Source organism: Symphalangus syndactylus, chromosome 7, assembly GCF_028878055.3.
Source record: "Symphalangus syndactylus isolate Jambi chromosome 7, NHGRI_mSymSyn1-v2.1_pri, whole genome shotgun sequence".
Classification (NCBI taxonomy): Eukaryota; Metazoa; Chordata; class Mammalia; order Primates; family Hylobatidae; genus Symphalangus; species Symphalangus syndactylus.
The window spans coordinates 124510233-124536533 of NC_072429.2; the positions used below are offsets into that span (position 1 = coordinate 124510233).

The following is a 26301-nucleotide window of genomic DNA, read 5'->3' on the forward strand; positions in this document are numbered from 1 at the left end:
GGTGTGGCTGGTGCCTGCACTGGGGATCCCACATTCATCCAGTGTCGCCTTGTGATCCATCCTGACCCGACGCCTCTGTCTTTTTGCATCTTGTTTACTTACATTTGCCCCAAAGCAGGGCCACGTTGCCTCCCAGTAACTCAAGGAGATTTTAATAAAGTAATTCTTTTTTTTTTTTTTTTTTTCTGTTTCAGCATTCACCCTCACAGGTTCTGGAACAAGCTCCAAGGCAGAGGTAAAGAAGCGTATCTAGGCACGTCTGAGCTGTTGCACTCAACTTGTCCCTCTACTTTCCACGATTGCTCCACTTACCACACCGGATAGTGTCCCACATGGTCGCTTTAGGGTGGTGTTCTCTGAAGTATGGGGCACAGACCATTGGTCGAGGCTATATTAGTTATCTATTGCCATGTAGCAAATTACCCCAACACTTTGCGGCTTAAAACAGCATCATTTAGTGTCTCACAGTTTTTTTTTTTTGAGACGGAATCTCGCTCTGTCGCCCAGGCTGGAGTGCAGTGGCGCAATCTCGGCTCACTGCAAGCTCCGCCTCCCGGGTTCACGCTATTCTCCTGTCTCAGCCTCTCCGAGTAGCTGGGACTACAGGCGCCCGCCACCACGCCCGGCTAATTTTTTGTATTTTTAGTAGAGACGGGGTTTCACCGTAGTCTCCATCTCCTGACCTCGTGATCCGCCCACCTCGGCCTCCCAAAGTGCTGGGATTACAAGCGTGAGCCACCGCGCCCCGCCCTTCTCACAGTTTTTAAGGTCAGCAATCCAGGAGAGGCTTAACTGGGTCGCTGGGCTCTGGGTCTTTCCCAAAGCTGTGGTCATGGCAAGGCTGCATAGTGCAGGGGCTGCTTTCCAGCTTCTTGGGGTTGATGGGGGTAGGACTCAGTTTCTTGCTGGCTGTTGTGCTGAGGGTCTCTGTGCCTCAGGAGCTACTGGTGGGAAGATTTCCTCAGTTTCTTTCCACATGGATCTCTCCATAGAGTATCTCCCAATATGGCGCTGGCTTTGTTGTAATGAACAAGTGATAGGGTGAGGCAGAAGGCAAACAAGACACAAGTCACAGTCTTTTATAACCTATTCTTTGAAGTGATGTATCATCCCTTGTGCCAAAATCTATTGATTAGAAACTAGTAACTAGGTCCAGCTCACACTCTGAAGCAGGTTACACAAGGCTGTGAATAAAAAGGGGGCAGGAATCATTGGGGATCATCTTAGAGGCTGCTTACTACAGGTGGCTGGGGTGGGGGTGAAATGAATTTTGATGTTAAGCAAATTATGATTAAAACATTTAGTCAGGTTGGGAGTGGTGGCTCACACCTGTGATCCCAGCACTTTGGGAGGCTGAGGCAAGAGGGTCACTTGAGACCAGCAGTTCAAGATAAGCCTGGGCAACATGGTGAGATTCCGTCTCTACATAAAGTAAAAAAAAAATTAGCCAGGCTTGGTGGCACGCACCAGTAGTCCCAGCCACTTGGGAGGCTGAGGCAGGAGGATTGTTTGAGCCTGAGAGATCAAGGCTGCAGTGAGCCATGATCGCACCACTGCACTCCAGCCTGAGCAGTAGAGCAAGACCCTGTTTCAATAAACAAAAACGAAAACCAAAAAACAAAACATTTAGTCATTAGCCACTTTATTTTAAAGTGTAGCAGGAAAAGCGTAAGTTATTGTTTTTGTTAAAGAAGAGGGTAAATTTTAAAAAAGGAGTTAATTAAAAGTATTAAGTACAGGTGGCTTTCAAATGTAGAACATATCATACTGTGTTGTAAAGTGTGAAAAAATCAACAAAGTTTGGGTAACTTTTCCTTAGAATGCATTTCTTCCCAGGAGGCTTCTTAATGACTTATGCAAATAGATTCTTATAGGTCCACCCTATAGGTCCTCCAGGCAAACTTTAAGGGATTTGAAAACTAGGATAAATACAGTTTAAACTGTCCTTCAACAGAAATACACAGTTCCATATGAAAAAACATGGCATCTTCCTAAGCTTTGTTTCCATTTGAAGACATTGGAGGAGGGGGATGAAGAGTTTAGCCATCTAACCAGCAAATATTAAATAAATTCTTATATAAAAATATATTGGGATACATTATAGAATAAATGCAAATGCAAATGTCACGAGAATTTCTAAGATAAAAATACGTGACTGCAAAAAATTGTAAAGTTGGTGGTGGTGAGCTGTATTTGTGTCTTCTAGTGGTGGAATGGGAGGGTGTGAGATGAGGGTATTCTGGCAGAGAATGTGACAGCTGCTAAAGTTCAGGCAGAGACTCTTATTGTGGCACCTACTTCAAGGTGGCCTCTGTGATCCTTACCTCCTGGTGTTCATGCCGTTGTATAATCTCCTTCTGTCGATTGCCTGAGGAACTGTGACTTGCTCCTAGCCCACAGAATATGGCAAGGGGGATGATGGAATGTCACTCCTGTGATTAAGTTATGTTATATCAGATTCTGTATCAGAGACTCTCCTTGTGGGCTGGATGAAGCAAGCAGCCATGTTGGGGAGGCCTGCATGATGGGGAACCGTGGGGGCCTCTAGGACCTGAGGATGGCTTCTAGCCAACAGTCAGAAAAAAGCCAGGACCCTCAGTAAGAGAGCCACAAGGAAATGAATTCTGCCAACAACCTGAATGAGCTTGGAAGTTGATTTTTCCCCAGTTAAGTTTCCAGATGAGGATGCAGCCTGCCCGACACTTGAACCATAGCCAGGTGAGACCCTAATTGGAAAACCCACTTAAACCATGCCTAAACTCCTAACCCACAGAAATTGTGAGAAAATAAATGTCTGTTGTTTTAAACTTCTACGTTTGTGGCAATGTGTTACACGGCAATAGAAAAAAAAATCAAAAACCAAAAAAGCAAATACATCCACTATAAGGCACATGTGAAAATTTAAAAAACACTCAAGATACAGCACATTAGGTGAAATAATTTTGTTTAAAAATTGTCTTTGGGCCGGGCGTGGTGGCTCATGCCTGTAATCCTAGCACTTTGGGAGGCTGAGGCAGGCAGATCACCTGAGGTCAGGAGTTCGAAACCAACCTGGCCAACATGATGAAACCCATCTCTACTAAAAATACAAAAAAATTAGCCAGACGTGGTGGCAGGCTCCTGTAGTCTCAGCTACTTAGGAGGCTGAGACAGGAGAATCACTTGAACCTGGGAGGCGGAGGTGGCAGTGACCAAAGATTGCGCCGCTGCACTCCAGCCTGGGCAACAATGAGACTCCGTCTAAAACAACACGACAACAACAACAACAACAACAACAACAACAACAACAACAAAGCTGTTTTTATAGATTCCAAATACTTATACATTTTTCAGGACAAAACTCCCAAAGTTAAATTTAAAAAGTCTTAGTGGACAATAGGCTTTTAAACATGTAACATCTGCAGAGCTAAGTAAAGGGCACCCTTTTTGATGGAGATGAGGTGTACATCTAGGATGAGAAGGACACTCGTTGAATAAGTTATTGAGAATATGCCTTGCCTTGGCTAAGCAAAGATTTTTTGAGGATCATGCAGGAAAAACATTACAGAGTACTCTGATCTAGTTTTTGCCTGTAAGTTTGGGAGCTGGAAGGAAAAGGATCAAAGAGTATAGTAGTAAGTTGACATTGAATGAACAAATGAACAGCTCCGTCTTGGCCCTGAGGAGTCTAATTAATTGGTTTTGGAGAGCTTCACACTAGCTGGCTATGGGCTCTTGTAGGACTCACTTCATATTTATGGCTGGGGATGATATGAGGTGAGTGAGGCACTAACTTTGGGTGCTAAATTTACGGGATGCTAAAAACCTCAGTAATCAATATAAATTAAATTTTAAAGCAATGATTTAAAAAATCAAAATCACCGCCAAATGATGATGAACAAATTGTCAAAATTTTAAATAAAGATTGGCCCTAGCCTTGGATTTGTACAACCTGACTTCATTGGTCTCATCGTAATCCTGGCCCCTAACAGGCAATAAAGCCCCTGGAAAACCTAGGAATAAGGTGGAAGTCTTCAATGCCTGGGAGATTATGGGAACGCAGGAGTTTGGGGTGTGACTGGAAAAAGTCCTAGAAGATTTCAGTGGTAGTTGTTCTGTTGAGAGAGAGCACCATGCCGTGATGAGAGGTTTCATGCTTGTTGGTTTTGTTCCATGTTGTATTTCGGTGCCAATGTCTATTTAATATAGTTGTATTAGTTAAATTATTTATGCTCTTTTTAAAGAAAGGATATTTTTATTGAATTTTATTTTATTTTATTTTTGGTTTGGGTTTTCCCAAAAGCAGATCCCAGACAAGGACTTGGGTGCCAGCAGTTAATTTGGAGGTGATCCTAGGAGGCTCTGGTAGGGGAGTGAGGAAGGGAGTCAAGGAAGGCAGGAAGCTGCCAGTAAAGGGTGCATGACTGAGTAGCTGCTGCACTCACCTGGGACTCAACTGTGCTGAGAACTCCACTGAGAAACAGAATGGGACATATCTCAGAATTGTCCACTTGGGGCTGAGGCCACTAGGGCATTTATCTACTAATGCTTGTCCTTTATTAGTTGGAAGCATTATCTCCCTGGTTTGCCCTGAGAGAGGGCCAAGTGCATTCCTGTGGCAGATAAAGACCACAGTCCAAGAGATGTAGGAACTTAGAGTAAGAAGGTGGAGGAGTATACAGGAGCTATCACCCAACTGCAGGTGACCTGTGGGATGTGCTAATGGGATGAGCACAGAACAGTGATGAGCACGTAGTGCGGCCATAATATTCAAAAGGAATAACAGCCTGTAATAGGACATGCCTCTTCAAGCACATTGGATGACCAGGGCTCATTTGGAAGGATGGTCTTCCAGGTCAGGAGACACCATGCAACTCAAGGATGCCAAAGACGTATATGTCATCTTGCATCTGGGAACTAGCCTTTGGCCTTTCTTTGTTGGCTACCTTTAGTTGGTTGGATGCTGGACCCACTGATGACAAGGCAGCAGTGACAAGACAAGGCAGGCCCAAGGCAGGGCTCTAGAGGAGATTCTGAAGCCATCACAAGCTAAACCCATCTCTGAGACTCTTAGAGTCTTCCTGTAACAAGTATCCTTTGCACTAAGAGTAATTACCTCTTCCGTAAAACATGGCAGGTGGTTGAGATTAAGAGTAAAAACAAATTTCCTTGGCCTAGAAGAGAGGGAACTGGTTAAATATTAAGATTTGACTTAATTCCTTAGTAGCCAGACTGTGAACAGAAAGAAAACATAGATTACATTTTGTACTTGGGTCACTTGTATAATCAGTGTGATTAATAATTGCTAATGTTTTTTATTGATGACTACATGTTAGGCACTGTACCATATACTTTACATTCCGGACCTCACTTAATCCTTCCAACAGCACAGTAAGAGAGGTATCCTACATATTTCCAATTCACATGTGTGGGATCTGAGACTCAGAGAGGTTAAGTAACTTGCAAACGTCCCGGGAATAGTGAGGGGTAGAACAGCCATTTGAAGCCAGGCACAACTCTACGAACTTGGGGAAAAGTTCCATAAGATGACCGCTACAATTGTGTACGCCTTCTGAAATGCTTTGCATATAGGTGGGCCAAGGGGTGAACTGCATTGTTATTTTTAAGTTGAAGTCTTTGGTTTCATAAAATGGCTAATGTGAGAAGACTGTCAAGACATTTGATGTTGCACAGAGCTGATGCCAAGTCTCTGGGTGTGTGGAAGTATCTGTGTGTGTCAAGTGGTTGAGATAGCCCCTGCAGACCACCTCGTGCCCTAACATTCCAAATGGGGCTCAGACTTCCCAAGAACAGGCCATCTTCTGTGGGATGGGAAGCTCTGGAGCAATGATGTCCTGTGAGTCAGGTGACTGATATGCTTATTTTTGGGTCCCACCCTTTGCTGGCTGTTTGACTTCAGGCAAGGGACTTAGTCACCAGGGAACCTACTTTTCTCATCTGTAAAATGATGATAATGAGGCCCGACTCCTACCTTCCTCACAGGGAGGGCAGGAAGCTTCCTGAGATCACCTCACCAGAGCCTTTTGATCTGCTTGAAAGAATCCTCCTTAATTGCCTGGCCAGGCACTCCAGCGGCTGGGCGAAAGTTTTATGACCCAGAATTCCCACAGCTCATAATACCCATGCTCCCAGAAGTCCTCTCAGGTTTTCAATGACAGATTCAGCTGCTGAACATTCTGCCAGGCCATCACCAGAGATTTCTCAAAGCCTTAGTCATATAATAGGCAGTTTCCCAGGGGTGCTTTTGCCAGTGCTTCCACTGATTCATGTCGATTCCTTTAGAGCTCCTATGAACAGTTTCCCAGCCCTTCCCAGACTGGTCCACAGCAGTCAAGTCTGGCCTCATGGAATGCTGCTAGTCTTCAGGTCACAAGCAAGATGCACTTTTGAACATCTGCTTTCAGTTTTTAAAAGGGTTCTTTAAGTGAGTAGTATGCTTGCTTTCCCATTTCTTGTCTGCACCATCACGAAAGCCTTCTAACATTTCCCTGTCTCCACCCTTGCCCTCTCCCTATGTTCATGCACTGCGACCTGATAAGCAGGACGTATTTCTTCCTCAAACTCATCATAGAGTCCCCTCCTTGTCCACAGGATGAAAACCAAACACATTAAATCCAAAGTCCTGCTCCTTTGCCCCCCAACTCCCAACTCAAAATCTGGACCCAAGTTTCCTCTCTTCCCTCATGTCTCACCTCTTCCCATTGTTGGGTCATTTATTCAGTCAATCTTTGCTTGTCACCTCCTATATTCCAGGTGCTGCATTAAACTCTGGGGAAAAAAAATCATGTCCCCCAACCCCCATGAGGCTCCCAGCATTGTGGGAGATGCAGGCCATAAGTGAGCAAGCACAGGCAGCTTGATCGGCGTGGTGCTGAGGGATGTGGAGGGGCTCTAAAAGCCCACTGGAGGGGAGGCTGCATCTGCCTGGGGCGAGGGCAAGGTGTCCAGCACTTAAGAATGAATAAATAGGATGTTGCCTGACAATGAGTCTGGGGTGGGAGTGGGGAGTGGAAAACATGGCCCGAGCGTCCCAGCAAGAAGGACTTAGATGTGAGAGACAGTATGAGGTGTCGTGAACTGTCACAACTGTGGCAATTTATGGCTTGGGAAGAAGCCCAGTTCCTGAAAGCCCTGGTGAGCCTTGTTAAGAGATCTGGATTTTATCCTGAAAGAAAAGAAACCATAAGCCAGGTGGTGATGTTGTCCCCACCCTCCCGACTTGACAACCTGTCAGGTGCTCTTGGACTCCCAGGTCTTTCTTTGTTCTTCCTTATTCCTCCTCTCCCTTTCCTCCTCCTACTGTGGCGCCATCCTTCATGAGTCCATTCAAATGCCATCTGGTTTTTGAAGACCTCCTGGATCCCAGGGTCAAATGAATTATTCCTGTGGGCACCTGGAGTTCATTGCTTTTATGTTACCATTTATTACATTCTACTTTGTGTTTTATGGTACTTGTACCTATTCATCTCTCCCACTGGACTGAAAACTCCTTAAAGGGCATATTTATTCTGAAATATTTATCTCTACATTTCCCACAGCACCATAGCATATGGTGCTTTGAGCAAGGCTTCCCTTCAAGCACTGGGTTCCATTGCTTATTAGTTCTGTGATCTTGGACAAGTCACTTTATCTCTGAGACCTTGAGTTGCCTCATCTATAAAATGGGGGCAATGTTTTTTATTGCATAGGTTAATTGGAGGATTAAGTAAAGTACCTAGTTAACACTCAATAAACATTAGCTGCTCTCCTCCTCCTTCTGGTTTCTGGCTCAGGAAGATTGCTGCAACACCTTGGGAGAGCATCCCTGAGGGAGGGAAGCCTCACTTTTCCCATGGGCCCAGAGGGAGTGCTGGGTGCATGAGCAAGATCCCGTCTGCACTTGCTTGCTGAGTGCCCAGGGAGAGAGGTGGAATACAAGTGCTATTGTGTAGAGTCTTGGTTATCACAACAGTTGTTGCCACCCATTCTAATCTGATCATTTCTTTGATGTCTTCTATGTGACATTTCCTTAATGTGAACAAAAAGAGAATGTTGAAGGTGATTTTCAAGAAACAAATTAAATAATATGAGTCTCCTTGTCTAGGATTATGCCTTAAATCATGGTGCCCTCCCAGGGAGAAGAGAAAATAGTGATCTGCCAATCAGTCTTTCCCTTTTCTACTTGGTTGCTGGTCAGCCCATGTATAGAATCTGTACCACGAGATTACAAGGGTCTTTGTCATGGTGTGGTTGTCCTTGTCATTACTAGCAGCAGCAGCAGCAGCAGCCTTCTATTCTTCCTCCTCCTCCTCCTCACTGCCATTTGGGTGGGATGCAGGATGGATACCCACTTCCTCACCTCCCCTGCCATTCTCTAGAGACCCAATCTGCACGTGCGGCCTCATAGGTCACTGTACTGCTTTGACACACACACAGCCCCAGCAGGCAGGCAGGGCAACTGCTCTCATCTGAATTGCCAAGGAAACTGAGGCACAGAAAGTCAATGACTCACTCACATCGCAGCACAAGCTGGAAGTTGAGTGGGGCATGTACAGAGCTGGTGTGGAGACCCTGGTTGCCTGAAACCTGAAGGGGGTGATTTGAAAGAGAGAACAGCCTTGTTTCTCGGCAGCCGGCTCTGGTTTTCTGTTGATAGGACATCACCATGATGTCTGAGCAATTTTTTAAGTCCCAGTGGAAGTCAGTTCCTATTTCTGCCAATTTCTGGTTCTGTGTGCCTGAAACGTATCAATGCTGGCTGCATGAATAAATATCGAGGGAGCAGAGGAAGAATGATAAGGAGATAAGGTTCACCCTTGCGTTTATGGGGCTGGTGTGACTTCTGGAATATTCCACAAATGCACCTTGCTTTCCTTCTTTGGCTCACAGAGGTGTGAAATTGCACGTGCATATTTGTCCTCTCTGGGAAGTGCTAGGGACAGGCCTTCTTTCTCACTCTACCGCTGTACTCATCATATTTCCTCATGGGAAGAGCAGAAATGTTGGTGTACTGGGGAGGCTGGAAGGGCTGATGATCTCTGGTTCACCTTGGTGTACTAAGCAGAGTTAATATTTTACGCCTTCAGGTCTCCTTTTTCCTTCTGGACCCACCTGGAATCTGACCTGTTTCCTTGCACTTTCACTTTTCATGATTTAATGCCCTCTCTCTCTCTCTCTGATGATGTTGTAGGAAAATTTTTGGCCAAAGAACAGAAGTGGTTCATGTTTTGCCAGCCTCTTAATTAACTAAAACCAAAAAATTGTAATCAGGTAGGGTGTGAAAGGTTTAGAAATCGAAGAATACCAGCAAATAAATTTTCCAACATGACTCTTTTTATCATCTACTCAAGATAATACTGAAATACAATCAGGTGTTAGTGACCTTGCCTTTACATCTCTCTGCTGGAGAAATTTCTTTCCTGGGATAGTGTCAAGCAATTCTGAACAGTGAAGATCCTTCCCCTCTTCTTCTATTCCTGCCCACTCCCACCCTTATTGGAGGAAGACAGAGAGGTCCCTTCATGGTTCAGTTCCAGGAACATAAGCTTGTCACTGCTTGCCTGGGGACAAGGTGACCTGCCCCCTTCTTTTACGCTTGAGCTAATTGGCAACAGTAACATTCAATTGCTATTTCTTCTTCTCATTTGGGGCTGTGGGACCCAGCTCGGTCTCCTCTAACCTCTAATAGATTTATTACAAAGTAGCAAATGTGGAAAAGATCTCATGATTTACAGCAAGATATAAAGGCCCTGAAGAACGCTTTATCTTCCATTTCCTACTCTTCGTTGTAACATCCGTAAATTGTCCCTTGGGAAAGCAGGAGCCCAGCCTTGGGCTCCGTGTTCTCCTAGATAGAGTTGGTCCATTCCCTATTTTTCTCAAGGGAAGGATGGAATGTCACATGGCAGGCAGCCAAGATGCTCGGCCTTCCAGGCAGGAACTTCAAGGCGGGATGCATGCGGGCTGGGAGGCCGCTCAGTCTCCAGCACCTTGACCTGTGCGGGCTGTGTGGGTGGGCTCTCTCTGGAGGTAGGAGGTGCTGGAGCTTGAGGTCCTTAAGCCCAGCTTAAGCCCAGCTGCACACTATAGTCACCCAGATGGCATGAAACACAATCCCCGGAGATGTGCCGAGGCATTAGAAGGTTTTTTTTTTTTTAAAAAAAGCTCCCCAGTGATTCAAATATACAATATGTACCATTGTCCCAAGGCAATTTCCAGTTCTAAAGATTATTATAAAACATTTTTACTAAAGTGAATATTTTTCTTTTTACAGACAGTTCCTTTTATCCATTATCTAGTGGGAGTTAAGTACATAGTGGGAGAATTACCTAGTATCTAGTGAAAGAAGAAAGGGTGAGCAATGGCACTCCCAGCTCCAGTGCTTTCTAAGAGCATGGCGTCTATAGACCTTCACCCTTCAGCTTTCAAGCAGTTCCTCAAGGTGGGTGCTGCCATTTAAATAAGATCCAACTGAGGAAACTATAGCTTAGACAAGTTTAGGGACATGCTTCAGGTTCATACGATAGATCAATGGTAGAGCCAGGATTTGAATGCAGGGTTTCTTGGCCCTAAAGCCCAATTTCCTTGCTTTCTACCTGTGAATAGCACTCCGCTGGATCTTTCTTCTCTCTTTCAAGCTTCATGGTAGCAGTTTAGAGCCGCTCCTTCTCTGAGGCCTCCAGACAACAGGATCTGCTATAGTCGTATCCTCCACATAGTCCTGGCACCCCCAGTGGCCAAGAATTCTTTCTTCTTGACCCAAAGGATCCCTCTCTATTCCTAAAATTCTCTAATGTGAGCATCCAAATGAATCCCTCCCTCTCCAAAATGGAATAATATTTCGATCTGATCTGTATCTCGATTTTCAGCTTGGAAGAAACAGTCACCATATGCATAGCTCACCTGGAACCTTCCCTTCTCCACACATTCCCATCCCTCAAAAGCCTGAGACCGTCAGGAGCAAGAAACACCAAACTGTGGTCACTTTGCAGCACATTCTTACTATTCCTCCCAGTTTGTCCTGTTCTCTTCAGCTGGGTGATAGCTGTCCTGAGGCTGGCATGGTGGCCTAGGAGGAAATGTAACAAGACCTCTTGGTCTCCATTAAAAGTCAATTGTAAAAAAACTGTATGAGAAGATGGGCTTAGCAGAGGCACCTGTATATACTTAAGAATTTGATTCACAGGAAACTGCATCAACAGTAGGATCTGACCGCTCGCCTCCAAGCATACCTGATGTGGCCCTGTGGTGTATTCCTGAAAGTGGAACTGGAAGGGGGTTAGTGCCATTACGCTGCAAGTCAGGCCCATCTGGGGGATCATGGTGAGTTTTAGGCAGTGACTTAGAGAAGGGTCTACACAAACTGGAAGGTGTTAAGCAGATGTCAGTTGGCATGGTGAGGGAATTTGACACGGTATATGAAAACAAAAATAAAAACAAACAAAAAAGTTTGCATAACCTGGAGTGGATATGGGAAAGAGAGATAACTTTATTCTTTATGATCCCAAGGGCTACTAATTATGTATTAGTTGGGCTAGGCTAAGCTGTGGTGCAGTAACAAGCTACAAGCATTTCAGCAGTGTCACCCAATAATAGTTTACCTCTCATTGTGCTAAAGTGCAGTGAAGATTGAGTTCTCTTTAATTTTGTAGTGACACTATGTGGAACATGTAGCCTCTGGGGCTGCTGCGGCAGGGGGAGAAATGGGGGGAAGAGGCATATTAGCTTCAAATTGCCTCAGACTGGATGTGGTGAATGTCACTGCCGCTCATAATCTATCAGAACTGGATCACCTGGTCCCAATATAACTGCCAGGGAACAGGTGGTCAGTTTCCAGCAGAGTCATGGAAGTGCAGAGTCGTGGATGAATATATTTGGTGAGCACTAGCCCAGTCATGAACTGGGATCCTCAGTAGTTCTCCATGGTATTGGAATAAAGTCCAGGTTCTTTGTCACATGCCTTTCCACGTTGCTGCAAGGCCTCTACTTTTCTCAGCTGTAGTCTTACCCAGTCTCTTACTCCTCTTCCCCTCATTTAACCTGAAAGTGACACTTCAATGCCTCTAATTGAGGCATCACTTGTGCCTGGCATGCTCCTCCCTATTCTCTCTTATCCACACTCTTCAACACCTGGCTAATGCCTACTTCTCCTCCAGAACTCAACTCTGTATTTACAAGGCGAAACCTTATCCCAAAGCCAAGCCTTATCCCTGAACCAGAATTCAGATTCAAGGCTTGGTTCTCAAGTTGGATTGTCTGCTATTGAATGCCAGAGTTACCACTTGCGTGACCATGGGCAAGTTACTTTACCTCTCTGGGTCTAAGATTTTCATCTATAAAATATAGATAACAATAGTACTTATCTCATAGGATCCTTCAGAAGGTTAAAAAGACAATTGACTTGTACTATTTAGTATGTCGTCTGGTTCTTTGTAAGCACTGAATGATTGCTAGCTCTTATTAGGAAATGGAATAATAATACTAATAGTTCTCAGGGTTGCTGTGAGGCTCAAAGGAGATGTGGGGTATAGAAAGCAGGATGCAGGAGTGACTCGCCTGAGCAAACAGGAACCCAGATCTCCTGGCTCCTGGTCCAGTGCTCCCTTCTGTTCTATCATAGAGCAGGGATCAGCAAAAACAGCTCACAAGCCAAATCCATCCCACTGTTTCTTTTTAGAAATAAAGTTTTATTGGAAACACAGCCATGTCCATTTGCTTATGTGTCATCTATTTGTGGCTTTTATGTTACTATGGCAGCGTTGAGTAGTTGTGACAAAGGCCATATGACCCAGGAAGCCAACAGTATTTACTATCTGGCATGTTGGAGAAAAAGTTTGCCAGTCCGGACCTAGAGTGTCAGCTGGCTGTCCCACTCTTCTGAAGTCTTTCCCTTTTCTTTAGTTAACATTACTTCTGGAACTCCAAATGCCAAGCACTGTTTTACATATTTTATAAATACAGAGTTATTGAATCCTGGTGACAACTCCGTGAGGTGGATATTATTTTCCCCATTTTTTCAGATCAGGAAATTGAAGTTCAGAAATGTTAAAGAAATGTCAGCTGGATGTGATGGCTCACGCCCATAATTCCAGCACTTCGGGAGGCCAAGGCGGGTGGATCACTTGAGGTCAGGAGTTTGAGACCATCCTGGCCAACGTGGTGAAACCCCATCTCTACTAAAAATATACAAAAATTAGCCAGGTATGGTGGCGGGCACCTGTAATCTCAGCTATTCTGGAGGCTAAGGCAGGAGAATCACCTGAACCCGGGAGGCTGAGGTTGCAGTGAGCTGAGATCGTGCTACTGCACCCCAGCCTGGATAGTAGAGTGAGACCCTGTCTCAAAAAAAAAAAAAAAAAAAAAAAAAAAAAAAAAGAAAGAAATTGTCCAAGGTCACCTAACTGGTGACCCACATTCAAATCTAGGTACTGTGGCTCCACAATCCCTGCTTGTCCCACTGTACTCTGCATGCCACCCAAGCTTGCCACAGAAACACAGGTTTGGGGTGCTGGGTATGCTTAGAGAGCATTGGAGCTGACACCCTTTTTTTATCAGGTGATGGCCAGGCTTCTGGGGACACTGAGGCTCATGAGGGAAAGGGACGTGTTCGAACCTTCCAGCAAGGTCTGGGTGCTCTAGGAGGTGGGAGGTTGTCCCAAAGTGACAACATTTGGGAGGCCGAGGTGGGCAGATTTCTTGAGCTCAGGAGTTTGAGACCAGCCTGGGCAACATGGTGAAACCCCATCTCCACAAAACAAAAAACAATAAACAAAAAACAAAAATTAGCCAGGCATGGGCATGTGCCAGGCATGGGCCAGCTACTCAGGGGCCTGAGGCGGGAGGATCATTTCAGCTTGAGAGGTCAAGGGTGTGATGAGCCAAGATTGCATTAGTACACTCCAGCCTGAGTGACAGAGTGAGGCTCTGTCTAAAAAAAAAAAAAAAAAAAAAAAGGAAAAGTAATAAGAACAAAGCATTTTTATTAGGAAAATTTAAGAACACATAAGAGAGAATATGAGGTTTAATGAACCCCACATACCCTTACCCATCAGCCAGCTTCAACAGTTATCAACATTTTGGCAATGTAATTTCATCTATTACCTCCCAATTTTAGGATGGGGAGCAGAGTTTAAAAAACATATCCTAGGGCAGGTGCAGTGGCTCATGCCTGTAATCCCAGCACTTTGGGAGGCCGAGGTGTGCAGATCACTTGAGGTTAGGAGTTTGAGACCAGCCTGACCAACATAGTGAAAACCCATCTCCACTAAAAATATACAAAAGTTAGCCAGGTGTGGTGGTGGGCACATATAATCCCAGCTACTCAGGAGGCTGAGGCAGGAGAATGTCTTGAACCCAGGATGCAGAGGCTGCAGTGAGCTAAGATCGCGCCCCTGCACTCCACCCTGGGAGACAAATGATATATATATATATATATTAGACATCCTGTTACTTTACACATAAATACTCTAGCATCCAAGTTTCTTTTGATGAAGGGTTTGAGGGAGAAAACCCTCAGCCTAGGTTAGCACTCTGGGGCAGAATGGGTGGCTGTGATGAGGGAGGGTGCTGCATTTTCTGCAACCATCAGGGCAGGTTTGCACACACACATCTATGTTTCCCTGGGCCCTGACTCCAGCCCCAGGCCTCCCTCCCTTATGACTAATGCCAGGGCCTGCCAGATTCAGGCAGCTCCTGGGGGAAAAAAACACCTTGTGAAATGCTGTCTGAAACTAGGCTGAGAAAAAAACACAAAACTCTATCTTGAGTGGATTTCTTATTTGTAATCATCCTCCTTTTCCAAAAGCAGCCTCTTGCCTGCTGCGGGCTGCTGAGCCCTGGCTGATGTGCATTGGTGTCCGCTGAGTCACCTGTGTCATTCCTATTATCTTATTTACCCATGTTTGTTATTTTCTAGCTGCATGACTCACCAGGCCAAGAGGGTAACAGAGCCTGGAGAGACGAGTCTTTTGTTAAATGCTCTCAGCCCCTCCTTTGGAGGTGAAATCGTTTTCCTCCCAACTCTCTCATCTGAGCAACCAAAAGAAGGGTGTGGAAGGCCAGAGGTGCATGGAACCTTTCAGAAGGACCAGCCAGATGGTGCCAGGTTCAGGGCTAGGTATAGGCAGCCTCGCAGAATTCAGGAAAATGTCTGCTGTTTTCCAACCGGCCCGGCTGGGTCTTCCTGTTCCATTCTCCACTGTGCCCAGTCACAGCTGGGGAGAGGGTGCTCTCTATCCAGCACCCCAAGAAAGCTTCCTCCTGTTGAGGTGGACAAGGTGGGAAGCAGCAGGAAGGACCTTGCCTCTGGCCCTTGGCATACCCACCCTTTGCCCACTCTCAGCCTTGATAATGACAACCACCCCTATCAGTTTCTGGCCTCCTATGCCGGACACTATGCCAGCCACTATGCTTGGTTCTCTGCATACATTTCGGTTAGGAAGAGAGCCTAGGAGTCTTTTCATGTAGTCTCCAGGCCAGGACAGATAGTGGGTTCCCCACTTTGCCGTAGCCCCCCACCCCTCTGCTCCCCAAAGCTTTACTTTTATTTATTTTTATTTATTTTTTTGAGATGGAGTCTTGCTCTGTCACCCAGGCTGGAGTGCAGTGGCATGATCTCAGCTCACTGCAACCTCTGCCTCCCGAGTTCAAGCGATTCTTCTGCCTCAGCCTTCTGAGTAGCTGGGACTACAGGTGCGTGCCACCACGCCTGCCTAATTTTTGGATTTTTAGTAGAAACAGGTTTTCACCATATTGGTCAGGCTGGAGCTTTACTCTTTACAGGGCAGCCAGACTGATTCTTGTAGGCAATAGAACAGAGCATAACACTCTGCTGTTTAAAACTCTCCATGGGGGAGGCACATCCTTTGGGACATAGAAGAAAATTCATCTCACCACCATGACCTACTTGATATTCAGAGTGTGGTCCACCAGCCTTGGAGGTGGGGAGGGCTGGAGGAGGAAGCAGGCTTCATTACAAACACGGAATCTCAGGCCCCACTCCAGGCTTGCTCAATCAGTTTAACAAGATCCCAGGTGATCCACATCACCTTAAAATATAAGAAGCCCTTCCACCTACAAGGGCCTGATGGGATGGAGCCCAACATTGACTGCTTATCTGAATCACCTGGGTAGGTTTTGCAACTCTAATGTCCAGCTCCTGACCGTAGGTATCTTGACTCAGTTCCTCCTTGCTGCCACTTCAGAAGGCAAGTATTATGGGTTCCACCTTTACGATTGAAGTCAAATCTCAGAGAGGTTAAATATGCTGTTCATGGGCATCCAGCCATGCGGAAGTTGGGGCTGTTTGGATGTCTTTATCTCTGGCTTCAAGGGCAGGAGGAATTGAGAGTATGGGCTCTGGAGTCAAGCTTGCCTGGGTTTGAATTTCTGCTGTACCATCGTATACAAACTGGGCAAATTATTTATCAGCTGAGCTTTATTTTCCTCATTTGTAAAATACGGATAAAAAAATCTATGCCACAGTGATGTCAAGAGGATTAAATGAAATAATATGCTTAGCATAGTGCTTGCAACATGCTGAGAGCTTAGTATACATTAGTTGCCACTATTATACTGGTTGTTATTATTTCTTGATCCTCCTGCCTCAGCCTCCAGAATAGCAGGGCTAAAGATGTGTGTCACCATGCCTGATGTGTGTGTGTGTGTATGTATGTGTATATATATATTTGGAGATATATATATATATATATATATATGTATTTGTAGAGACCAGGTCTCACTATTTTGCCCAGGCTCCTGTGGAACTCCTGGCCTTAAGTGATCCTCCTGCCTCAGCCTCCTGAGTTGCTGGGATTACAGGTGTGAGCCACCATGCCTGGTATCATTGTTACTATTTATTATTCCTTGCCCTCAATTTTTGGTTCTTTTGTGCAATAGAAGCCCTGAATTATCTGGCTGCCAGGATTTTTTTTTCCTAGTGATTCCAGGTCCAATGTTCACAGTGAAAAAGACATGAGATTTAGAGTTATCTTATTTGTTGTTTGATTTAAGCAGAGCATGTGGCTTCTCAAATCCTCTCCTTCCCTTACCTGTGAAATGAAGACATGGACACCCATCTCTAGAATTGGTGTGAATATGGAATGTGATGTCAGGCATAAGATGACCATACTGGGCCTTGATACACGGAGTTGGACTGAAACTGATCCAATTAGACTGTGACTTACATCTGCAGCATTGAAGCCTGTCCCTTGGAGGTTCACCCTACATATAGCAATAACCTTGAGCAACAGAGCCCTCCAAGGGCAAGAGGGCAAGATTAGCCCCTCTTTCTTTTTCTTTCCTTTTTTTTTTTTTTTTTTTTTAACAGAATCTTGTTCTGTCACCCAGGCTGGAGTGCACTGGTGTGAACTTGGCTCACTACAACCTCCACCTCCCATGTTCAAGTGATTCTCATGCCTCAGCCTTCCTAGTAGTTGGGATAACAGGTGTGCACCACCACGCCTGGTTAATTTTTGCATTTTTAGTAGAGATAGAGTTTCACATGTTGGCCAGGCTGGTCTCAAACTCCTGGCATCAAGTGATCCACCAGCCTTGGCCTCCCAAAAGTGCTGGGATTACAGATGTGAGCCACCTCACCCAGCCAGCTCCTCTTTCTTGACAGGAATACAGCATTGGCCTTCTGGGCAGATCCTGCTCTTTTCTATTGTTGAAGGAACTGGGGACACAAAGGTGAAATGCAATGGGCCACCAGGCAGCTGACACCCCAGCCCCAACTAAGAGGCAGTGTGATGACCGACAGCATGGGGTCTGGGGCCCCACTGCCTGGACGCGCGTTGAGTCTCTCCCCTACCCGTATCGTGGCTTTGGGCAAGTTATTTAATCTCTCTGTTCTTCAGGTTTTTCGACTATAAATTGGGGATATACCACGGATATGGTTTGGATCTGTGTCCCTGCCCAAATCTCATGTTTGATTGTAATCCCCAGTGTTGGAGGTGGGACCTGGTGGGAGGTGATGGGGGCCGATTTCCCCCTCGGTGCCACACTCGTGATAGTGAGTGAGTGCTTGTGAGATCTGGTTGCTTAAAATTAAGGGTGTAGCATTTCCCCATTTTCTCTCTTCTGCCTGCTCTCCTTCACCTTCTGCTATGATTGAAAGTTTCCTGAAGACTCCCCAGAAGCCAAGCAGATGCCAGAATCATGCTTCCCGCACTGCCTGAGGAACTGGGAGCCAATTAAACCTCTTGTTTTTTTTTTTTTTTTTTTTTTTTTAAATTAATTAGGCCGGGGGCAGTGGCTCAGCCTGTAATCCCAGCATTTTGGGAGGCTGAGGTGGGCAGATCACCTGAGGTCGGGAGTTTGAGACCAGCCTGACCAACATGGAGAAAACCCATCTCTACTAAAAATACAAAAATAAATAAATAAATAAATAAATAAAATTAGCCGGGCATAGTGGCTCATGCCTGTAATCCCAGCTACTTGGGAGGCTGAGGCAGGAGAATCGCTTGAACCCGGGAGGCAGAGGTTGCAGTGAGCCGAGATCGCACCATTGCACTCCAGCCTGGGCAACAAGAGTGAAACTCTGTCTCAAATAAAATAAAATAAAATAGATTATCCAGTCTCAGGCATTTCTTTATAGTAATGCGAGAACAGACTAATACAAGCACCTACCTCATAGAGTGGATACAAGGGGTGAATGTGTTCATAAGCAGAGATGTGTGGAGTTGTGCTTAACAGATAGCGAGTGCCATGTGATTGTCCTATACTTGCCCCTCCATCCCCATTAAGCTGAATTGCCTCCTTTATGCTCCCACCTAACAGTACTTGCAATGTTCTGTTTGTTAATCTCATTTCCCCATGAGTTCATCTCTGTGTTTCTGGAGCTTAGCAGCAGAGAGCCTGACACATGCTTGGTACTTCTTATTTGTAGGAATGAGAGAACTCCAAGATCAGCTGCTGTGAGCTGGAGGCCTGCAGATTAGTTTTACAGGAATTAGATGCAAGTCAGGGAGATATGTGCCCATAGCCTGAGGATGTCTGGTCCTGGGCCTGGAATAATCCTAATCTCTTCAGAGGGAAGCTTGCAGAAACAGGAAGAGAATTACTCAACACCTCTTCAGTGCCAAGGGCTTGACAGACGCACAGCCCTCACTTAGGCTCATAACACTGGAAAAATTCATCAGAGAAATGAAACCCTCTGACTGTCAGCCAGTCATGGAAGCCCTCAGGGTTTTACTTTCCACATGAAACTTTCTGACCATACTGCGTTAGGCAAAGAAGATTAGAGTTTCCAAATCTTCAGAATGGAGGTCTGTCAGAAAAACAAACTTTTCTCTTGCTAAAACTGACTGATGAATTATGATGCAAAAAATTCTTTTTTTTAACCAAATTCTGAATCACAAGTCCCCTCTAAAGGAATATTTTCATGTTAATTTTTAATTTAACGAATGCTCATATAGCACTCTTCTGTCAGCCACCATTGTAAGTACTTAGTGAATATTAGCTCATTCTAACCTTCATAGAAACCCTTTGAGGTAGGTGGCATTATGCTTGTTTTACAGATGAGGAAACTGAGGCACAGAGAGGTAAAGTCAATTGCCCCAGCGTGGAGGCAGAAATCAACTAACTTGGCTCCAGAATTTGGGCTCAGAATGGCTAGGCTTTGCCATCCCATTTAAGTCTCACCACCTTCATTTAAGTCTTACATCAACCCTGCAAAGTAGCTTTGTTCCCATGTACTCAGGATACTGAGGCTCAGAGAGGGTCATACAGCTAGAAGTAACAGGGCTACAGTTGGAATTCACTTTTGTTGAACTGCAAAGGGACAGCAGGCTGAGCTGACCGGTCAGCCCATGGAGGAAGGATGTTCTGCCTTTACAGGTGTAGGACCAGTGGGCACTTTCCCCAAGCTTCTGCCCACCCTGCAAAACTCAAACCCTTGAATTCTCCTTTCTTTTTTTTCTCCATTTTCTTTATCTTAGAAGAAAATGCTGAATGGAAGTACTGATATTAAAGAGCATCTTTGTCTTATCTTTGACTGTAATGGGAGTGCTACTGATGTTTCCTTCTTTTCCAAGGACATTTGTTTTTCTTTCTTTTTTCTTTTCTTTTTTTGTTTTCTTTGGAGATAGGGTCTTGCCCTGTCACCCAGGCTGGAGTGCAGCAGTGCGATCTTGGCTCACTGCAACCTCTTCAAGTGATTCTCATGTCTCAGCCTCTTGAGTAGCTGGGATTACAGGCACCTGCCACCACGCCTGGCTAACTTTTGTATTTTCAGTAGAAATGGGGTTTTGCCATGTTGCCCAGGCTGGTCTTGAACTCCTGGCCTCAAGTGATCTGCCCACCTCTGCCTCCCAAAGTGCTGGGATTACAAGGCATGAGCCACCACGCTTGGCATCCAAGGACATTTCTTTATTGGAGGTTCTTTGGTGTCCAGGCAGAGCCCTGCATAGGCAGTGAGAAGAAGGGGGAATGGCTAACTATAGCTCTGTCTCTTGCTTGCAAGAGAACTTGGATAGATTGTGTGACTGCCCTTCAATGTTAACATTTAGAGTTGAATAATATTTAAGGTTCGTTGTTTAAATTTTTTAATATAGTTTTTTTTTTTTTTTTTAAACATCAGAATACTTCATCCTCCAAATACAAAATAGGTACCATACCTGTTTCTACATTAGAGGTCTCTATAACCTCTGTAGAAGTTAACTTTGGAAATCATTGGATTAAATACTATCAAATCTTTTTTAAATATTAACTCATTTATTTTTTTCCATAAGTTGTTGGGGTACACGTGGTATTTGGTTATATGAGTAAGTTCTTTAGTGGTGATTTGTGAGATCCTGGTGCACCCATCCCCCAAGCAGTATACACTGAACCATATTTGTAGTCTTTTATCCCTCACCCCCTCCCACACTTCCCCTCAAGTCCCCAAAGTCCATTGTGTCATTCTTATGCCTTTGTGTCCTCATAGCTTAGCTCCCATATATCAGGGAGAACATACGATGTTTGGTTTTCCATTCTTGAGTTAGCTTCACTTAAAATAATAGTCTTCAATCTCATCCAGGTCATTGCAAATGCTGTTAATTTATTCCTTTCTATGGCTGAGTAGTATTCCATCATGTGTGTATGTGTGTATATATATATATACACATATATATGTGTGTATATATATATATACACATATATATGTGTGTATATATATATACACACATATATATGTGTGTATATACACATATATATATATATATCACAGTTTCTTTATCCACTCGTTGATTATTGAGGGTCATTTGGGTTGATTCCACAATTTTGCAATTGTGAATTGTGCTGCTATAAACATGCGTGTGCAAGTATCTTTTGTGTATAATGACTTCTTTTCCTCTGGGTAGATACCCAGTAGTGGGATTGCTGGATCAAATGGTAGTTCTACTTTTAGTTATTTAAGGAATCTCCACACTGTTTTCCACAGTGGCTGTACTAGTTTACATTCCCACCAGCAGTGTAGAAGTGTTCCCTGATTACCACATCCATGCCAACATCTACTGTTTTTTGATTTTTTTGATTATGGTCATTCTTGCAGGAGTAAGGGGGTATTGCACTATGGTTTTGATTTGCATTTCCCTGATCATTAGTGATGTTGAGCATTTTTTCATATGTTTCTTGGCCATTTGTATACTTTTTTTGAGAATTGTCTGTTCATGTCCTTAGCCCACTTTTTGATGGGATTGTTTATTTTGTTCTTGCTGATTTTGTTTGAGTTCATTGTAGATTCTGGATATTAGTCCTTTGTCATATGTATAGATTGTGAAGATTTTCTCCCACTCTGTGGGTTGTTTATTTACTCTGCTAACTGTTCCTTTTGCTGTGTGAAAGCTCTTTAGTTTAATTAGGTCCCAGCTATTTATCTTTTTTTTATTGCATTTGCTTTTGGGCTCTTGGTCATAAAATCCTTGCTTAAGCCACTGTCTGGAAGGATTTTTCCAATGTTCGCTTCTAGAATTTTTATAGTTTCAGGTCTTAGGTTTAAGTCCTTAATCCATCTTGAGTTGATTTTTGTATAAAGGTGAGAGATGAGGATACAGTTCATTCTCCTACATGTGGCTAGCCAATTAACCAAGCACCATTTGTTGAAAAGGGTGTCCTTTCCCCACTTTGTGTTTTTGTTGGCTTTGTCAAAGATCAGTTGGCTGTAAGCATTTGGGTTTATTTCTGGGTTCTCTATTCTGTTCCATGGGTCTATGTGTCTATTTTTATACCAGTATCATGCTGTTTGGGTGACTGTAGCCTTGTAGTATAGTTTGGAATCAGGTAGTGTGATGCCTCCAGATTTGTTCTTTCTGCTTAGTCTTGCTTTGGCTATGTGGGCTCTTTTTTGGTTCCATATGAATTTTAGATTTTTTTTAATTTTGTGAAGAATGATGGTGGTATTTTGATGGAGATTGCATTGAATATATAGATTGCTTTTGGCAGTATGGTCATTTTCACATGTAGGAGAATGAACTGTATCCTCATCTCTCACCTTTATACAAAAATCAACTCAAGATGGATTAAGGACTTAAACCTAAGACCTGAAACTATAAAAATTCTAGAAGCGAACATTGGAAAAATCCTTCCAGACAGTGGCTTAAGCAAGGATTTTATGACCAAGAGCCCAAAAGCAAATGCAATAAAAAAAAGATAAATAGCTGGGACCTAATTAAACTAAAGAGCTTTCACACAGCAAAAGGAACAGTTGATTCTACCCATCCATGAGCATGAGATGTGTTTCCATTTGTTTGTGTTGTCTATGATTTCTTTCAGCAGAGTTTTGTAGTTTTCCTTGTAGAGGTCTTTCAACTCCTTGGTTAGGTATATTTCTAAGTGTTTTATTTTATTTTTGCAGCTATTGTAAAAGGGGTTGGGTTCTTAATTTGATTCTCCACTTGGTTGCTGTTGGTGTATAGAAGAGCTACTGATTTGTGTATATTAATCTTGTATCTGGAAACTTTGCTGAATTCTTTGATCAGTTCTAGGAGCTTCCTGGAGGAGTCTTCAGGGGTTTCAAGGTAGACGATAATATTGTCAGCGAACAGTGACACTTTGACTTCCTCTTTACCAATTTGGATGCCCTTTATTTTTTTCTCGTCTGATTGCTCTGGCTAGGACTTCCAGTACTATGTTGAAGAGGAGTGGTGAGAGTGGGCATCCTTGTCTTGTTCCCATTCTCAGATGGAATGCTTTCAATTTTTCCCCATTCAGTATTATGTTGGATGTAGGTTTGTCATAGATGGCTTTTATTACATTAAGGTATGTCCTTTGTAAGCTGATTTTGCTGAGGGTTTTAATCATAAAGTGATGCTGGATTTTGTCGAATACTTTTTCTGCATCTATTGAGATGATTATGTGATTTTTGTTTTTAATTCTGTTTATGTGGTGTATTACATTGATTGACTTGCATATGTTAAACCATCCCTGCATCCCTGGTATGAAACCCACTTGATCATGGTGGATTATCTTTTTGATATGTTGTTGTATTTGGTTAGCTAGTATCTTGTTAAGAATTTTAGCATCTATGTTCATCAAGGATATTGGTCTGTAGTTTTCTTTTTTGGTTATGTCCTTTCCTGGTATTGGTATTAGGGTGATTCTGGCTTCATAGAATATATTAGAGAGGGTTCCTTCTTCCTCTATCTTGTGGAATAGTATCAAAAGGATTGGTACCAATTTTCCTTGAATGTCTGGTAGAATTCTGCTGTGAATCTGTCTGGACCTGGAGGTTTTTTTGTTGGTAATTTTTTAGTTACCATTTCAATCTCGCTGCTTGTTATTGATCTGTTCAGGGTATCTAATTCTTCCTGATTTAAGCTAGGAGGGTTGTATTTTTCCAGGAATGTATCCATCTCTTCTAGGTTTTCTAGTTTATGTGCATAAAGGTGTTCACAGTAGCCTTGAATGATCTTTTGTATTTCATTGATGTCAGTTGTAATATCTCCTGTTTCATTTTTTAGTGAGGTTATTTGAATTTTCTCTCCTCTTTTCTTGGTTAATCTTGTTAATGGTCTATCAATTTTATTTATCTTTTCAAAGAACCAGCTTTTTGTTTCATTTATCTTTTGTATTTTTTTTTTTTTGTTTCAATTACGTTTTATTCGGCTCTGATCTTGGTTATTTTCTTTCTTCTGCTGGGTTTGAGTTTGTTTTGTTCTTGTTTCTCTAGTTCCTTGGTGTGTGACCTTAGAATGTCAGTTTGTGCCCTTTCAGTCTTTTTGATGTAGGCATTTAGGGCTATGAACTTTCCTCTTAGCACCACCATTGCTGTATCCCAGAGGTTTTGGTAGGTTGTGTCATTATTGTCGTTAAGTTTGAAGAATTTTTTAATTTTCCTCTTGATTTCATTTTTGACCCAGTGCTCATTCAGGAGCGGATTATTTAATTTCCATGTATTTGCGTGGTTGTGAAGTTTCCTTTTGGAGTTTATTTCCAGTTTTATTCCATTGTAGTCTGAGAGAGTGGTTTGTATAATTTCGATTTTCTTAAATTTATTGAGGCTTGTTTTATGGGCTATCATACGGTCTATCTTGAAGAAAGATCAAATCTTTCATGATTAGGAGAAGCCAAAAGGACCAGTAATATTATCCTAGGGGTCCTGTAACAAATTACTGTAAATTAGTTGGCTGGAAACCACAGAAATTTATATTCTCGTAATTCTGGAGGCCAGAAGTTTGAAATCAAAGTATGGCCAGGGCTGTGCTCATTCTGAAGGCTCTAAGGAAGAATCCTCCCTTGCCTCTTCTGAGGCTTCTGGTGACTCTGGTGATCCTTGACACTCCTTGTATTGTAGCTCTGTCACTTCAATGTCTGCCTCTATCTTCATACATCTTCTCCTCTGTGTGGCTATGTATGGCTTCTTCTCTTCTGTTTCTTACAAGGACACTTGTCATTGGATTTAGGGTCCACCTGGATGATCCAGGATGTTGTCATTTTGAGATCCTTAACTTAATGACATGCGCAAAGACCCTTTTTCTAAATAAAGACATTGTGTTAGGCTGTTCTTGCATTGCTATAAAGAAATATGTGAGACTGGGTAACTTATGAAGAAAAGAGGTTTAATTGGCTCACGGTTCTGCAGGCTGCACAGGCAACCTAGTGGCTTCTGCTCCTGGGGAGGCCTCAGGAAGCTTCCAATCATGGCAGAAGGCAAAGGGGGAGCAGGCACATTACATGGGGTGAACAGGTGCACGAGAGGTGTCAGGGGGCAGGGGAGGTGCTACACATTTTTAAATGACCAGATCTTGTGAGAACTCACTATCACGAAGACAGCATCAAGCCATGAGGGATCTACCCTCATGGTCCAAACACCTCCCACCAGGCCCCACCTCCAGCACTGGAGATTACAATTCAACATGAGATTTGGTGGGGACAAATATCCAAACTCTATCAGTCATATAGCAGAAACTTTCTTGTGAGCCATTAAAAGAAAAATGTACCAGTAAGAAATATTCTCAATAGTCACGGTTCCAAGGATTGGGATTTACCTTTTTAGGGCCACCATTCAACCCACTATAATCAGTAATAACTTAAACTTTTAAACATCTATTCTGTCTTGCACTCTGCTAAGCACATCAGGGATACAGAGATAAGACAGAGACGCTACCTCTGACTGGCTTCCCTTCCCTTCCCTTGCCTTCCCTGCCCTTCCCTTCCTTCTAAAGAAGAGTTTATTAAATTAAAATTTACACACAGTGGCATTTGTCCTGTTTAGATATATAGCTGAGGAAACCGGTTTAGAGAGATAAAACAACTTTTTCAAGCATGTACAGAGAAGAAATAGCCGAGGTCAGGATTTGAACCCGTGTTCTTTATTGCCAGAGCCTGTATACTAAACCACAGTCTACACGGCCTCCACTCTTCTTCTGGGAGTCTCTGGCTCCTCATCTGTCAAATGAGGAAGCTGACAAGATGCTTTCTAGAAGCTCTCAGAGTGCTGATGTGAGAGACTCCCATGGTGAAAGGCAGGGGAGCACTTATTCAAAGAAATACATTAGTGTGAAGAGAGTCTTTTTGAAATGGAAATTTTTGTGCCTCCTGTAAGTATTCAGCCTATTTGTGATATATTGCAGGTCTATGTGCCTGGTTAAGTAGATTTGCACCTCATGATATCTCATTTCAATTGAGCTAATCCTCACAAAATGGACAAGTGATTTAAATGATTCCATGAAGAAATTGCAAGCTGTAGATAATATTAATGATGTGAGGCTAAGGAAGCAGCAGGAGAATGGCTGACTTGATACCCCTGCAGCTCCCAGTGTGTGCTGTTTTTCAGCTAATTACAGGGTAAAATTAATGGCAGTCTAATGACATCAATCACAAAATTGGTCAGAAGACAAAAATTAT

General features: G+C 43.5%; 1 long non-coding RNA gene across 1 annotated transcript in view; it reads left to right on the top strand.

Annotated features, from left to right (window-relative positions):
* Positions 1-26301, top strand: part of LOC129486806 (uncharacterized) — a 381019-nt gene that overhangs the window by 57432 nt on the left and 297286 nt on the right. Inside the window, exon 4 of the long non-coding RNA XR_008659098.2 lies at positions 195-235. This is a non-coding gene — a long non-coding RNA (uncharacterized lncRNA). The remainder of the gene's footprint in view (positions 1-194; positions 236-26301) is intronic.